This window comes from Nycticebus coucang, chromosome 6 (genome assembly GCF_027406575.1).
Source record: "Nycticebus coucang isolate mNycCou1 chromosome 6, mNycCou1.pri, whole genome shotgun sequence".
Taxonomy (NCBI): Eukaryota; Metazoa; Chordata; class Mammalia; order Primates; family Lorisidae; genus Nycticebus; species Nycticebus coucang.
Window position 1 is genome coordinate 87,276,228 of NC_069785.1, and position 17,858 is coordinate 87,294,085.

The 17,858-nt window shown below is 38.1% G+C and overlaps 1 protein-coding gene across 2 annotated transcripts in view; it reads right to left on the bottom strand.

Moving 5' to 3' along the window:
- The window catches only part of LOC128588175 (testican-3-like), a 177,804-nt gene that overhangs the window by 148,436 nt on the left and 11,510 nt on the right, over positions 1 to 17,858 (bottom strand). The gene's annotated exons all lie outside the window — the stretch shown is intronic.

The following is a 17,858-nucleotide window of genomic DNA, read 5'->3' on the forward strand; positions in this document are numbered from 1 at the left end:
GAGCCCACTCAGCAGTTCCGTCCCCTCAGCAGCTGCATTCTGACTGGGGCGCCTGGGCTCCCGCTCTGGTTTCTGCATGTCTGACACCGGGTACCCACCTAGTGTGTGGTGCCCACCTAGGGTGTGGTGCCCACCTAGGGTGTGGTGCCCACCTAGGGTGTAGTGCCCACCTAGGGTGTGGTTCCCACCTAGGGTGTGGCTCCCACCTAGTGTGTCATGCCCACCTGAATGATTCCCGGTAGGTTCTGAGATAAGAGTCCTGAACAGCCTGTCATCCAGTATGTGAAAGCAATTGTTTCAAGCATTTGATCTGCTTTAATGATATATGACAGGATGGCCAGTCCAATACAAGTCATGCCATCCAGACTTCTTATTCTTTTAGGAAATTCAAATACTGCACACATCCACAGCCACTCCTGATTCTGTCTTATTGTTGTTGCCTGAGTAGTCTTACGAACTCTCGCCAATCATGATCAAAATGCATTTATATTATGTATATTTTATTGGTTTTTTTGTGCCAATATGCACACAATTATTTCTCTTAATAGTAGATTATGTGGATTTAGAAGAATTTCAGTCGACCAAATGCACATTAATGGTATTTCAAGGCTTGGAAACACACTTGTCTTCTTTATTGTAAAAATGCAATTAAAAATAACTTGAATTGTCAGGAAAAAGTGGCTCTAGTCTGAGAATGCTGATTCTCCCACTTCACCACTTTACCAGATCTTGGCTGAGGAGGTGGATGACATTTCCATTTACACATAGACATTTTTCCCTCTGGCCAGTTATCACATACACACATCTTCAAACTAGGTTGAATTTCATTAGCCCCACGCCTATAATATTTAGAGTTGGAACTTTATTATGGAATATCTACCCTTCTTTTGAACTTCTCTGTGACTGTAACACCAGTACAGCATCATACTCTCCTATATTTCTTGCCACATAGACAACTGTAAATTCCAGTAATAAGATTTCAAAAATAAAGTAATATGTTACTAGTTGATGTGTCATCCATCATAAAGATTACATAATAATAAACCCATAAAATATGTCCAGGTCACCTGATCTAGTCCCAGCTCTAGTCAAATGACTTCTATGACTTCTTACATGTAAGTTTTGTGTTGGCAGAGAGATGAGGTCTTGCTATGCCGAGGCTGGACTCAAACTCCTGGACTTTTACTGGATCTTCCCACCTCGGCCAAATATGTAGCTGGGACTACAGTTGTATAATACCACACCCGGCTCTGACTTCTTAAATTTAAAAAGACGTATCAATACACATTATAAACACAGGCATTTTCCAGCATCTGATTTCAATGTACAATTCACACAATTAAGGAAAAAGTTCCAGAAGTGTCTGCAAGATGTGACATAGAGAAGGGTAAGAGGTCAGTAGTCTTCTAACATGTAAACATGTGGGCATACGGCATCCCTAGACTCTTCAACATGTCAAGAATTTTATTAACATGGAATTTTATTTTGCCCTCTGCGTCCCCATGTCTCAGCGATAATGTGGTAGCATGTAACTCATTACTTTAAGGGATTTCCTTTCGAAGGTGTTCAACTATTGGAGAAGGCTAATGTGAGGGAAAGGAGAGAAATGATCTTTAACAGGATTTGGAGACGGCCTGACATTCTGGACTAAAATGCATTTCTGTGTGTAATGTTAAACATCCCTATTGCTCCTGATTAGTACAACACATAGGGTCATGTTTCTCTTTTCTCATCCTTTAAAAATGACAGATATTTTAAAATATTCAATGAATTTTTCACCTTCATTTTCTGCAAATACCTTTTATTTATTAGTTTTGGGCAAAACTAAGTATGAGATTTGAATCTGAAAAAAAAATGGTAACAAACCAAAACATGACATATGTAAGAATATAACTTCTGTAATTCAGCTAATACTCCAGTGATGTGTTTTGCATGTTAACACATTTTCCTGAAACATTCAGACACTGGAAGCTTTATCTTAAAACTGAACACAAACATTAATACCATAAGAATTTTTAATAATGGAAAAAGCAGCATTAATCTGCATGTAATTTCTAGAAGCAGGTACCTAACCACTAAGGAAGCATCCCAAAATATTAAGCATCCATATATTTAAAGTAAAACAATACAATCTAGGCACAAGTTTAATTTTCCAATAAAACAATTCCCACCAACCTTGAGGAGACGAGAGTCATGACGGGGTGGGTGCACAGTGACTGTGCTAATCCAGGCTGCACAATAATAACATTGCGAAGACCACAGGGCTGCTCATTAGCCCGTTGCAAATCATGACTATGAATTCAGCCTCTGTGGCACATCACTTCCTGGGCAAACAAACATTGATAATACAACAAGCTGGAAATCTTTCCAAACTAGCAGATTGATAGCACAAATTACTCAGCAAAAGAGAAAGCCTTCAGCAGCTTCAGGAAGGCTTGCTACAGAAGCATGATTAAGTGTTTCTGTACAAAACCACAAATCACAATAATGAATCAGATGAAAATCTTCAATAAGAAACTTAAATGCACCAGCTGGCCGCCATCACTCAGCCGTGTTACAATATGAAATGATGACACTCTCAACAGGCTGGCAGCTCCAGCACACTGACTCAAGTTAGCTCCCGGAGTGACAAGCACAGCAAAAAGAAAAACTGACAAATCAAAAGAACATCCCCAATTCATAACACCCTCGGAGGAGAGGAAAGAAAACAGCAAAAACAGTGATTTCCACATCAATGGCTTTTAAGATGGAAGAAAAAAAGTATTTTTTAAAAAAGTTCTGTAATCTTAATGTCCAAAATTTTTATAACGTTTGGAACACATACTAAACTTTGCTTAGCAATGCCTAACATTGTTTGGAAGGTGTTTATTTAAATTGGTGATCAACTATAGAGCAAATTATACTATAATCTGAGCAATGCATTGAATTATATAAAATATTTAAAAATATATAACAATGAGAATAGTTTTAACACATGAAATAAATGTACATGTAACATATTAATAACTGAATCAAATTACACTTGCTTTCCATCACCCAAAATGAATTTAGTAACATGAGTAAGCTCTACTGGAAGGAATATACAAGTATACTTTCCTCATTTTAAACTACAAATAATAGCTTAGGCATCTTCAGATATATAATATACTTGTCATTATTTCCATCATGCAAATCTGTAACTATTCAGAAATGTCTCTAAAATATACTCATCACTGCCACAAGTCAGAGTAAAGAATTTATTAATGCGGGGACCTCTTGGCTAAGTAGAAAGTACTGATTTGTTCCATTGCAAGTTGATGTCCCCAGAACAAGATAAAGTTCCCAATTTATTTTTTTTTTTTAGTTTTATTTTTTTTATTTTTTTTATTTTTTTTTTTGCAGTTTTTGGCCAGGGCTGGGTTTGAACCCACCACCTCTGGCATATGGGGCCGGCCCCCTACCCCTTTGAGCCACAGGTGCCGCCCTTAGTTTTTTTTTTTTTGTTTTTTTTTAATTAAGTTTATTTATTTTTGTATTTTTGTTGTTGTTGCAGTTTGGCCAGGGCTGGGTTTGAACTTGCCCCCCTCGGTATATGGGGCTGGCACCCTACTCTCTGAGCCACAGGTACCACCCCCTAATTAAAATTTTTGACCATGAACAACATGACTTAATAAATGGAAATATAATTAGTATGCAATGTAAGAAAATATTTGTTCACCTTCGCTGGATTAAACTACCTGCTGAATAAATTTTCCCTAGATACACTGTCACTGAGAAAATGTGAAAGGTTTCATCACCAGTTGCTGTGTCACCCTTGAAAGAGATGGATTCAAGACCAAAACAAAACTTCAATGGAAATCCAAGCTGCTTTTAAATTTTGAAGAAAAGAAAAAAACAACAACAAAAAAAAAACACCACCTTAACAAGGAAAATTATGATGTGAGCCTTTATAATACCTATGTGTGTGCACATTTTTAAGAATACTTTAATTGCGGAAATCAGTTGGCTACAGTGAAGAAACACATCTGATGAACAAATATCACCTCTCTATATATCTGAGTTTAACAGTTTTTTTAAAATACGAAGCTACTGCCTAAGAGGTATTCAGCTAAAGGGTGAACTGAAAAATATTATTAATGTCAGAGCCCACCAGTTTATCTGCTTCATGAGATAAATTGGAAAAGTAGTTTCAAAAACTTCCAACAAAGCACTAGCAATGTCTTAATAAAATTTAAAAACAAGTGAGATTATTTTTCCCATTGATCATATAAAAGGCGCTAACAGCAACAATCATATATCCACCAGTGTCTACTGTTTAGGTAAGAAGGGTTTTCTTTTTTTTAATTATTAAAATTGTGGAATTTGAAATTTGAGACAGAAACTGGAACTGTATTTCTAGCTTTTAAAATTTATTAATGTTAAAATGACACAATAGTTGAAACAGTTTGCAAATAAATGGAAAATTAACTGTCAAATCATCCGTATCTATGTGCATGTTGTAATTATCATAACATGTTCACAAACTATTCCCATATCTGATGTTTACAGTAGCAAATAATAATCTATAATATGTATGTATCATATGTACTATTTATTTTTTCTTTATGACAATTTCTCTTTTTTTAAATTTCAAATTAATATGAGGGTACAAATTTTTAGGTTACATTGTTCTCACTTCCAGGGTAAAGTTCCAGTTGTAGAAGAGCCCCTCCCCCAGGAGGCGTGTTAGACACCCTCCCCATGTGGACATTAGGTCAGATCCCACCTCCTGCCCTCCCTCCTTCTATCAGTCGTCCTCCCCCTTCCCGTCCTTTCGCCCCTGCCCTTGTATTAGACTATATTTGTGTTTTATTGTTAATATGAGCATGTAATTGTCAATATATTGATATCATATTAGTATTGAGTATACTGGATATTTATCTTTCCATTCTTGTGATATTTTACTAAGAAGAGTGTGTTTCATCTCCATCCAGGTAAATGTAAAAGATATAAAGTCTCCATCTTTCTTTATGGCTGAATAGTATGCCATGTGGTGTAAATATACCAAAGTTTGTTGATCCACTCCTTGGTTGATGGGCATTTGGGTTGCTTTCACGATTTGGCAATTACGAACTGAGCTGTAATAAACATTCCGGAATGATGGAATTTCTCCCTCTCTCTCTTCATATATTATGTATGTGTGTGTGTAAATAATAATAATAATATGTACACATAAATATATATATTGCATATTTTTTACACCTCATCACACCAAAACCATTTCTGTCAAGTTTACAAACGTTTCTCACATTCTGCATTATTAATAGCCAAATGGCAAATTCTCAGCCCCAATCTGCTCTCTTGGTGGCATCTGGCACTGTCTGGTGCTTTCTGCTCATGGGGACCTTGGCTCACTTGGCTCCATCACACTGCGGCCCCTGGTCCACAGGATCCTTAATTTCTTCCTCACCTTCTTCCCTACCTATCAGTACTGGCCTGTATGAGCATACTGTGTTCTCCTGTTATTCGGTTATATATCCACGAGTGTTAAGGTTTGTCTGTCCTCCCTGAAGCTCATATTGGAAATGAGTCCCCAATGTAACAGTGTTAAGAAGTAATTGGGTCAAAGGGCTCTGCCTTCTTGAATGGACTAATCCATTCATGGGTTAATGGATTAATAGGCTAAAAATTAAAGAGTTATCACTAGAATGGTTAGTTATCTGGAGAGCGGGTCTGTCATGGTAAATCTGGCTCTCAGTGCAGCCCTTTGGTCCTGAAATGCTTTTGGCCACGTTGCAACATAGCATAACCTCCCCCACCAAGAGGCCAACTGTACTCATCTACCCAATCTTGGACTTTCCAGCCTCTAGAACTGTAAAAAATTCATTTCTTTTTGTGACCCAGTCTCAGGTACTCACTTATAGCAACATAAAATAGCCTATGAGAATATATATCATTGAATATATATAAGTCACCACACTCTCCCTCTATCTGCAATGCCAAACTCATGTGTCTAACTGCATGGATATCTTGATTTTCGTACGTTCCAAAGTGAGCTTCTATCCAACTCCCACATAAAACAACCCTGCCCTCCCAAAAGAACCAATCAATTAAAAAATCTGTTCTTACCACTTTCTTCCTATCTCACTGAATGGCAATTTCATAATTTAAGTTGTTCAGACACAATTTTAGGAGGCATCATTGACACCTGCTCTCCAAATTGTTGGAAATCCCACTAGCTTTACAACAGAAATATCTCCAGAGCTTAACGCCATTTTATCACCTGCACTGCTCTCATCCTGGCCTCGGCCACTGCCACCTCTCACCTGGATCACTGCACTTGGTTTCAACATAGACCAAGAGCATGAGCAGAGCTTAAATCTAATTATGAGTTTGAATTTTGCTGCTTCTGGAACCTCACTCCTTCAGTCAATGTAGAACTGGATATCTGAATTTGGTTCTAGAGACCCACCTGACTCAGCTCCCAGCTGCTTGTAGGTCTCCACTGTCTGAGGACAGCTACCCTGGCTGTGCCCGTTCAACTTATACCAGCCCCCCCCTTCATCCTACCAGCACTCTGTCTTCCTCCTTTATACTATTTTTCTCTATAAAGCTACATTTCCAGACCTCTAGTAACTAGAAAAAGACAGATTACAAAGAGTTGCTGTTTAAATATTCACTGGAGAGATAAATGGACTGTTGCTATTATTTCTAGTTTCAAGAGCTCAGTCTCATCATTACCTTCTAAATGTTTTCACCACTTATCTTACTATCACTGTAGTTGCGTTTTTTAAAAAACTAACATTTATTAAATATCCTATAGACATTGTACATACATTATCTCTTTACATTTCTTTTATTATGTTACTCAATTCTTAAAAAATGTTAAACCATTATTAAAAAGTACCCAAATTTTATTTGTGAAGAAACAGATTCAGAAAGATGAAACAGTATTCTCAAACAAACATGGTAAGAACCAGAGTAAAACTGGAACCATTTTTCTAATTTCAAATTCAATTTAATAGGCCAGGCACAGTGGCTCACACCTGTGATTCCAATACTCTGGTAGGTCCAGGCAGGTCAATTGCCTGAGCTCACAGTTTCCAGATCAGCCTGAGCAAAAGCAAGACCTCATCTCTAAAAACAGCTGGGCATTGTGGCTGGTGCCTGTAGTCCCAACTACTCGAGAGGCTGAGGCAAGAGAATCCCTTGAGCTTAAGAGTTTGAGGTTGCTGTGAGCTGTGACACCACAGCACTCTACCAAGGGTAACAGAATGAAACTGTCTCAAAAAACAAGGTATTTAGTGATTATTCTCTGTCTTTAATGCAATTAAATGAGGACAAATGAGGATGGTTTTGTTGTTGTTTTCAGACATTTTACTCAAAACATACTTTCAATGAAATGTCTTTTTTACAGTATTAGATTTTTAATTTCTTTGTAATGATGCTGCATTTAGTAGAGGCATGCTAGTTAAAAGTTAACTTCCTTTTAAAGGAAGGTTTTATTCTGTATGCATTCAATTAAATTAATCCATATTTATTTATACTGCATTTCAGCTATGAAAATTTAGATTGATTGAAGACCAAAAATGTATAAAGAGTTGTAAATCTCAGAAGTACTTTAAAACATTCATTATAATAATTATTAAATAGGGACCAGAGAACTACTTGTAAAAATTTGTAATCATAGCATTCTCTGATAATGCTGAAGATTTCTTTACCAGTCTTATTGGGAAAGGGCAGAAATTCCAGAGATATTTTTGTCAGTTACTCTCCTAGTTGTGTGTATTATGCATTAATAACAAATACTTGTGTTTTCAACATTAAAATATGTATTTCCAAGGTTATTTTGGTATCACATGAACCTGAATGAGAATTGTATAGTAAGCCATTTATACCTAATGCTTCCTTTTATTTCCTCTTATTTTTTATTAAATTATAACTGTGTACACTAATGCATTTATGGGATACAATGTGCTGGTTTTATATACAATTTGGAATGCTTACATCAAATTTGGTTAACATAGCCTTCACCTCACTTTCTTAATTATTAAGAAATGTATATGCTACTTTTAGTAGACTGGAAATGTACCCTTATAATATGCACCGTAGGTGAGGTCCCACCCATTACCCTCCCTCTGCCCAACTTCCCACCTCTTTTCTCCTCCAGCTCCTCTTCCCTCCTTCATCCTGGACTACAGTTGTGTTTTATCTTTCATATGAAAGTGTGGGTGATTATATATTGGTTTCATAATAGTACTGAGTACACTGGATACTTTTTCTTCCATTCTTGAAATACTTCACTAAGAAGAATATGTTCCAGCTCCATCCATGTAAACATAAAAGAGGTAAATTCTCCCATCTTTTTTAAGGCTGCATAATATTCCATGGTATACATATACCACAATTTATTAATCCATTCATGGGTCGATGGGCACTTGGACTGCTTCCATGACTTGGCAATTATGAATTTGGTTGCAATAAACATTCTGGTGCAAATATCTTTGTGATAAAGTGATTTTTGGTCTTCTTCTAAAACCCTGTTTCCCCAAAAATAAGACAGTGTCATATTTTAAGGTGTGCTCCCAAAGATGCGCTAGGTCTTATTTTCAGGGGACATCTTATCTTTCCTGTAAGTAGGTCTTATTTTAGGAGGATGTCTTATTTTCGGGGAAACAGGGTATTTAGTCTAGTAGAGGAATTGCAGGATTGAATGGAGGTCTCCTTTTAGTTTCCTAAGTGTTCTCCAAACTTCATTTCAAAAGGAACGTATTAGCCAGCATTCCCAAAGAATCATTCAAAAGATCAACAAATCAAAAAGTTGGTTTTTTGAAATGATTAACAAATTGATAAACCTTTGCTAACCTAAAAAGGAACAGAAAAGTAAAATCTCTAATATCATCAATCAGAAATGATGAAGGTGAAATAACAACAGATACCTCAGAAATTCAAAAAATCCTTAATGAATACTATAAAAACCTCTATTCTCAAAAATATGAAAATCTGGAGGAAATAGACCAATGCCTGGAAGCACACCACCTTCCTAGACTCAGCCAGAAAGAACTGGAAATGTTAAATAGACCTATATCAAGTAGTGAAATAGCATCAAATACATGAAATCTCCCAAAAAAGAAAAGTCCAGGACCAGATGGCTTCACATCAGAATTCTACCAAACCATTAAAGAGGAACTAGTACCTATATTACATAACCTTTTCCAAAACATAGAAAAAGAAGGAATACTTGCAACACATTCTACAAAGCAAATATCACCCAAATCCCGATCCCCAAACCAGGAAAATACCAAACAATGAAAGAAAATTATAGATCAATATAATTAATGAATACAGATGCAAAAATATTCAATAAGATCTTAGCAAACAGAATCCAGCAACACATCAAACAAATTATAGACCATGACCAAGTTGGTTTTATCCCTGGGTCTCAAGGTTGGTTCAACATACGTAAATCTATAAATATAATACATCACATAAACAAAATAAAAAACAAAGACCATGTGATTCCCTCAATTGATACACCTAATGCTTCTTAAGTGACTGTTTTATTGATAGCAAAGTCAAATTCTGATTGTCACTTAATTTTCCATTAGTTGGGAAGGTGCCAAAGCTCTCTTTTAAGAAAGATGTAAAACAGATTCGAATCAGTATAGCATTATATCAATTTTCTCTCTCTTCACAAAACTGCAAATTCATAAACACACCATTTTTAAATTCCTGTCAGTAACACATGAATTTAAATTCACATCTACCCATGATTCCAAGTTACTGCTACAATCTGCTCAAAAGTCTCCACCGACTCCTTTGAAAGAAAGGACAAGTCTTCTGTTTCAGGGGACGCACATATTGATTCAGGGTTCCTGATTTAGTCTATTGTCAAGTTCATCACAAATATTTTCACTAGTGTCGGGCCAAGAACCATGATATTAGTAACATTAGGAGTGACAATTCCAAGTTGCGACAGTTGAACTCTCATACTCCAAAAGTCTTACTTGTCTTTCCAATTCCTTTTTAATTTTCTTTCATATATATATATATATATATATATATATATATATATTAGATGGAAGGATTCCTGCGATCTATTTCAACCTAGTAGCCCTGCCTGAGACTGAGACTGGGAAATGGGAAGAAGAGGTGCAGTCTGAGTGGAAAGGAAGAACGGTGACCAGCAGTGGGAGCACGGAAGGGGTGACCAGACCTGGAACAAGGCTTCATGCTTGACACAGCACAGGAGCTCAGCTATTAGAACCACGTTTTAAGGTCAGCACTGGATAAAGAACACAGATGAATTTACGTTGTGGTCTTTGTTTTGGGCTACAGTCCCCTAGTATCTCAAAAATATGGAGGGAAATGGAAACTAATATTTATTGCATATCCACCATGAATTGTGTACAATTTTGTACAATTGTGTACACGCATGTTGATAGTTCAAGAACAATAACAAAAGCAGAGAGAGGGAACGAGGGAATGGGGTAGGGAGGTCATGGGTGGGTGACACAACTTTTAGGGGCAGGACACAATTTAAGAGGGACTTTTAATAAATGTAATCAATATAACCTTGTTCTTTGTACCCTCAATGAATCCCCAACAATAAAAAATGAAATAAAAAAACAGTAACAAAGCATGTAATGTAGCTATGAAAGAGGAAAGGAGTAGAAAGCAAGAAAGAAAAACAGCTTTATTTGCTAAGAGTAACCTCAAAATACTAACTAACTAATAGTAACCTCAAAAACTAACTAAAAACACACAAGTACGCACTCACACAAGGGGAAAGTATTTGGAATTCAAGGGGACAAAAGGAAAATAATATGCATTTATTTGTACATTATTCAAATCTTAAAAATATTCAAAAGAGTTTGAAAGCATCATTTGCTTCTAGGGAGAAAAACTGGGTGGTGTGGGCCAGGGTGGGAGGGAGATTTCCCCCTGTATACACGTTGGGGCAGTTGGAATCTTGAAACATGTGAGGGAATACTCACTCAGATAAGAAGAACAATCACAATCATTCAGATTTAATATACTTACTATCTGCTGAGGACTGTGATGACCTTTAGAGAATAGAAGATGCTGGGAAAAAGGCTCTCTCTTAGTTTAAGAGCAACAGACTCCCATTCATCCATCCACACGTGGTTTCTCTGTGTTTTTGGAAGGTCTGAGAAAGCACTGTTCCTTCTACCGCAGAACAGCCACACCAAAGACCCCTCCCCTCTCACTGTTTCGGAGACTCGGATTCTCCTGCTGCTGCACTGCGAGCCTCTCACACTTTACTGAACTCCCCATCAATAGAAACAATCGCTGACAATCCTTTCAAGTTGTAACAATGGACACAAAAGCCCCATCTTTTGATGGCAGAATAGTACTCCACAGTGTACATAAGACCACAGTTTATTAGTACCAATCCATTCATGGGGTGAAGGGCACGAGGGTTGTTTCCACAGCTTTGCAGTTTTAAACTAAGCTGCAATAAACATGCAAATGCAAACATCCCTATGGTAAAATGACTTTTTTCTTTGGGGTTGATGCCTAGGAATGGGACTGGAGGACTAAAGGCAAGCTCTCCCAGGTGAAGGATCACAAGAACAGAAAAGCAGGCATCACATGTATTCAATACTAATTTGAAATTTGTAGATTAACAAAACATGCTCATGTGAGAGAAAAATTCAATTGAATCCAAGAAGAGGGAAGGGGAGAAAAGGGAGCGGTGGGTCACTGCCCGTGGGACAATGTGAGGACGTGTGACACACTTTCCGTGTGAGGAGACTGTGCCTTACAAAGGCAGGTGATGTGGCCTAATTGTATGCACCCTCATATTAACAGAAAGTAAAAGTAAGTAAAAAGAAAGGAAAACAATCACTGGTGATAAGCTCCAACCCTACCATGAAGCAAAATAAAATGGTTCAAAAACCCCTTAATAGAATTCCTTTACTAGAACATGCCCATTGTTTTCTCCCTCGAACATAATTTCTAATTTCCTGTTTTCTCTCCACTCTTTCATTTATTCGCCTCTGAATACCAAACCTACGTTGTCAAATTCAATGGCTATTTATTTATTTAGAGACAGAGTCTCAATCTGTGCCCTGGGTAGAGTGCTATGGCATCACAGCTCACAGCAACCTTAAAGTCTTAGGCTCAAGCATCCTCCTGCCTCAGCCTCCTGAGCTGCTGGGACTACAGGCACCTGCCATCACGCCAGGCCAGTTTTTCCACTTTTAGTAGAAAAAGGATCTCACTCTTGCTCAGGTTGCTCTCCAACTCCTGAGCTCAAGCCTCGGCCTCCCAGAGCACTGGGATCACAGGCGTGAACCACCACACAGACCAATAGATATTTTTCCTCCTATAGTTCTCTCTCTCAACCTCCCTGCAGAACAGACACAGGCAGCTGCCCTTCACCTCAGAAGGCCACTCCTGGCTCTGCTGCAGGAGGGAACTCCTGATTTTCTCCCGATTCATTGTTTGTTGCTTCCTAGTCTCCTTCTCCTCAACTCCTACCTCTTAACAGGTGAAATTTCCCAGGTATTTACTCTCTCTTCTTTATTTTCCAGTCTTTTCTTAAGTGTTCTCATCTATTTCTACAAGTTTTAACATTTTCCCTGTGCTGAAATCTATGTCCAGGACAAACTTCTCTATCATTTAAAATCCCTGAGTTCCCATCTCCCCTGGACAGCACATATAGGCTTATAAAACTCAGCACCTTGCATATGGAGCCGGATTCATGTTCCTTCTCCCTCTGGCTCCTCAAACACAGCACATTCCCTTTTCTCAGAGTCTTGGCGTATGCTGTTCCTCAGCCTCACACTCTTCCTCCTGTGCTGCAGCTGACAAGCTCCACTCCCACGTGCACAATGTGATGCCACAGCGAGGTCTGACAACTCCACCAGTCTGGATGTCATACCAACTCCGTCTTCATGCTGAACTTCACAACAGTGATCTCATGTGGTGTTTATGTAACTATTCCTCACTTAAACATATTAGATTTTAGGCTCTACAAGAGCAAACTGCGTACCTTTTTGCTAATTGTTATCTGGCATGACTATAATATCTGGAGTATTGCACAGAATGAACAATTATTATTTTTTTTTTTTGTAGAGACAGAGTCTCACTTTACTGCCCTTGGTAGAGTGCCGTGGCATCACACGGCTCACAGCAACCTCCAGCTCTTGGGCTTATGTGATTCTCTTGCCTCAGCCTCCCGAGCAGCTAGGACTACAGGCGCCAGCCACAACGCCAGGCTATTTTTTTGTTGTTGCAGTTTGGCAGGGGCTGGGTTTGAACCCACCACCCTCAGCATATGGGGCTGGCGCCCTACTCACTGAGCCACAGGCGCCGCCAGAATGAACAATTATTAAATGAATGAACCGATGGATGCAGTAATATCCCCTTCCATTTTCCTCCATTGCCATCACTGAGAATTTGCTTGACTGACTCAACCAAGAGCTCGAGGCAGTGGGAGATGATCCATGTCATCAGTGCACAATTTACTGAGAATGCAAAACTGGTTTTGGTGATTTAATATTTAATTTTCTTCTACCATTTCTGTAGAAAAATCACTGTTTTGCAATCGCACATAATAACAAATACAATAAACAGTAATCCCTTTGGGTGAAAATAATAACTATGTTAGTTTTAGCCACATAAGTGATTTTAAATAGTGAGTTTTATTAATTGTAGAAAATGCAGTTTGGATTTGTAAATTACGTGTACATTTTGATACACTATCTAAAAGAATTATACCTTTGAGTTACTAAAAGGACAGTTTAAACTAGTAGAGATATAAGAAGTAAAATGCAAGCCATATTTATTTTCCAGAATTTCATCAAAAACATAGTGGTTCGATATTTAAAGAGGCCAAACATGCACTCAAATTCATTCCCAGGAACTAGGATAACAGCCAATTGCAGATAACAGTAAGAGGCTATACTTCTGATTTTTAACTCCTCTGGTCCAAGTTCTCTCCTACGATGACTGTCCAAAGAGTATTAACAGAGCTCTCATTAGTGAGGTAGGTTGTCAACGATATAAAATGGATTTGCACTGTAATAATACAATCACTAATGTCCACGACTTTGTTCCCATGTAGAATTGAGTGTACCCGCAAAAGAGTAAAAAGTAGTGGTGCTGTAGTAGAAAAGGCAGGACTCTGAGGAACACCAATCCCTCCCTGCCAGATTCCACGTTTGTCTTCTTGGTGCTGAGACACAGCATGGCATAAGACTTTAAGAAACTAAATTACGTCACTACCTATTAACATACATTTTACATTTATATTTAAATTCATTTTATCTAACTCCAGTTTGTCTATCCCCCGTGTGCAGATGTGTGATGCGGCTCTGTGCTAACCCAGCTCACTGAACAAAGCACCCTCCAGGCCCATCCCCAGTGCCTCACAGGAGAATGTGATCAACAGAAATGACAGCTCGGTGGAAGGAGGAAGTCCTAGCGTTCAGCAGCATGTGGGGAACTATAATTCACAATAATTTATTTTATATTTTTAAATAGTTTCTAGAAGAGAAGTTTTGAATGCTCTTCACACAACGAAATGATAAAGGTTTGAAGTAATGAATATGCTAAATGACCACGATTTGATCATTTTACACTGTACACATTCACCACCATATCGCCATGTGCCCCGTCAACACGTACAGTTATTACCTGTCCAAATCATAGAGCTCCTGAAAAATGTGAATTGTCTCCATGCAGAAGTATGTAGTTATATTACTATTGAATTAATACTGCTTGAAAGCCACAATTAGTTTATTTTATTGTTGCATTTGTATTTTCACAGTGGCTAGCTCCTCATCTTACACACAGTAGGTGCTTAATAAATACACATTGAATTGGAAATGTTTTCCTCATTTACTTGAATAAGATAAAGCAAGAGGAAGAAAAGAACATGCGTCCCAGAAAGATTTATAATGCAGCAATTTCTCTTTGACAATTGCAGAAAAATTAAGATACAATTTCCATTTTCAACAATATGCTAATTGGTCCTCAGACAATTAGAAAGAATAATACAAAGTAACTGCAGCAGCTGCTCTCCACCCAGAGAAGGACACATCTTAGAATCTAACACCACATGTGCATTTAAATTCCTTTGTAAATTATGAAATCATATTTGTTCATGTTTTCCTCAATAATTTATTCATCCTTCTCTTGAAAATGTACTAAAGAGTGAGGTTGTATGGATTTCTGAGATGATTAAGATTGGCTGAGACCTGCTCGCAGGAATCTAACACATCAAAAACAACATGAAACCAGACAAGTTAATTTGGTAAACTGTTCATCTGGATGCCAGCTAAAGTTGTCTCTTTCTCCCTCTTATAGCTGAACAATGTAATCAATTTCTGAATTGATCAAACATCATCATTGAATCTGTAAGTGCAGAATACTTTGAATTAAATGCACTAAATGTACTGAGAAGTTCTATTGTGATTTGTTGATACCTCCTGTTTTATTAAGAAATTCTTGGTGTAAGCATCAACAAGGGGGATGTTAGAGAATTAGATTTAGCCAAACATAGGGGAGCTAAAATATTACCCACGCAGCAGACATTGCATGAACACAGGTAAAGCGGGAGTCCCTTGCCAAGGTGCACAGGCGGCCTGGACAAGACACAGCACCTCTCTCACCAGACCAGGCCTCATCCTGGGGCTTCCTACTTTTGCTGCTAAGCAGCAGTCTTCTCCTTTCTACACAATAACTGTAGATTCTGAAATGCATGTTACATTAGTATCTTTGTTAAAGTTTCATTAAAACACTAATGGTCATCCTTTCTAATAATTTTGATTTGCAACAAGAATTCTTAAACTTCTGTCTTTGATGATCAAGATTCAGTTCACTGCGTGGTCCTCAGAACTATAGTGAATTTGGTTTGGGAGAGCCTGGTTGGTAATGGATATCAGGAGCTATTCAGAACACCGCCTGAGTACTGTCTACGTTTTAAAAAGAGAGAAAGAGATACTTTAGCTTCCAGAAAAGAAGCCCGGGGCATAATATTCTTTATAACTGACAGTATTTCATCACTCTTTCTATTTATTAGATCTGTAAATCACTGCTGGCCCTAAGGATAGACACTGATTTAAACTCTGGGTTATTTTCACAGAGCTTTGGATTGTTGGAAACCAAGAGCCTAGAAAATACCTCACGATGAGAATTCACCATTAAAACAAGTATCAAAGTAGAGAGATACTTTCAAAATGCTCATGGACGTCACCAGCTTGTTATAATTTAGATTTATTGTAACCAGACGAAGGTAACAACTCAAACCTTCTTTTACACTTATTATTTTGAACACACAAAGGTTACAATGACACTTGCATTGGAGTCCAACTGTTTTATTAAGACGGGGCGGCACTTCCCAGTTATACTACACATTTCACCTTAAAGAAAAACTGTTCATAGAAAACATTAATCTCTGCTCATTTGTCTGTTTTTAGCAAACATTCAGGACTGAATAATACTCTCAGTACTAGAATTTCATTTAAAAAAAAAACCCACAATGATTATAATCCTTGGAAATGATTCTATACTATTATGAAGTTTTCATATGGTCTGTGATTATAAAGTAATCACAATGTACCCCATTTTCTGGATTTCAGGTTAACACTAGTAATATATAATCAAGTAGGAAGGTAGGCAGGGGTTTTTTTTGTTGTTGTTCATATTAATATGAGGGTACAAATGTTTAGGTTACATTGTTTTCATTTCTAAGGTAAAGTTCAAGTTGTAGTTGAGCCCTTTACTGAGGGTGCACATTTGGTGAGACCCTGTCAATAACCCTCCTCTCCCCACCCTCTCACTGGGCTATATTTGTGTTTTTCTTTTGTGGGTGTGCAGTTGTTTATATATTGGTTTCATACTAGTACTGAGTACATTGGACAGTCCCCTCACCCCCATTCTTGGGACAGTCTACTAAGAAGAATTTGTTTCAACTCCAACCAGGTAAACACAAAAGATATAAAAGATGGATACTTTTATTTTCCCATTACAAGAAATACAAAGACCAATTCTCTGAGCAAGGATTACTTAATCTATGAAGCTACATGGAAAAAAAGATACTTCTTCTCTCTCAACAGAAAACTGTAATCTTACAAATATTAGAATATCAACATTTCCATCTTGGTTTAGTGCAGTCACAAAAAAGGAATGGACGGGGTGGCGCCTGTGGCTCAAGGAGTAGGGCGCCAGTCCCATATGCCGGAGGTGGCGGGTTCAAACCCAGCCCCGGCCAAAAACCACAAAAAAAAAAAAAATAAAAAAGGAATGGACGAAGGTTAGGCTGACCTTATGTCAACCATGAATCTGAACAATGATAAAAAACGTCTTTGTGACCTTATTTCCCACTGTGTCTTGGGTTCACAGCGAAGCTGCTGGACAGTGACTCTCCTGGACACACAGACGACTATTCCTTAGTGGGATAAACTTCCCTTCTCATGCTCTGTGTGACTGTGATGGGGCTCTCAACTACAACACCAAACAGTCTGGCTAATAAAGGATCACGCGTCGTACTGACTCCTAGACAGAGTGTCCACCCGCCTATCCAGAGAACTGGCTTAGAAATCTGCCCTTCTCAGGACGGGGTGTAATGTTTCCTGGCCATTTTGCCGTTCATAACTTCACAGCACATGAATAAGGAATTTGAATCACGTGTGTCAGCGGAAAAGCAGCACACAGTCCAGGACCACTCTGGCCACCGGGGCAGGAAAGAGGTGACAGAGAAAGAGCCCCTCACCTCCCAGAAGGGCAAGGACAGAGGACATGAGGGGTGATGGGACAACTATGGTCTGTTCTCCTCATGTTACACAGCAAGGGCCACACGAGCAGGGCAATTTGTAATGATTTATGAAGATGCACAACTTTCACACATATGCACACCTCCTAAATAC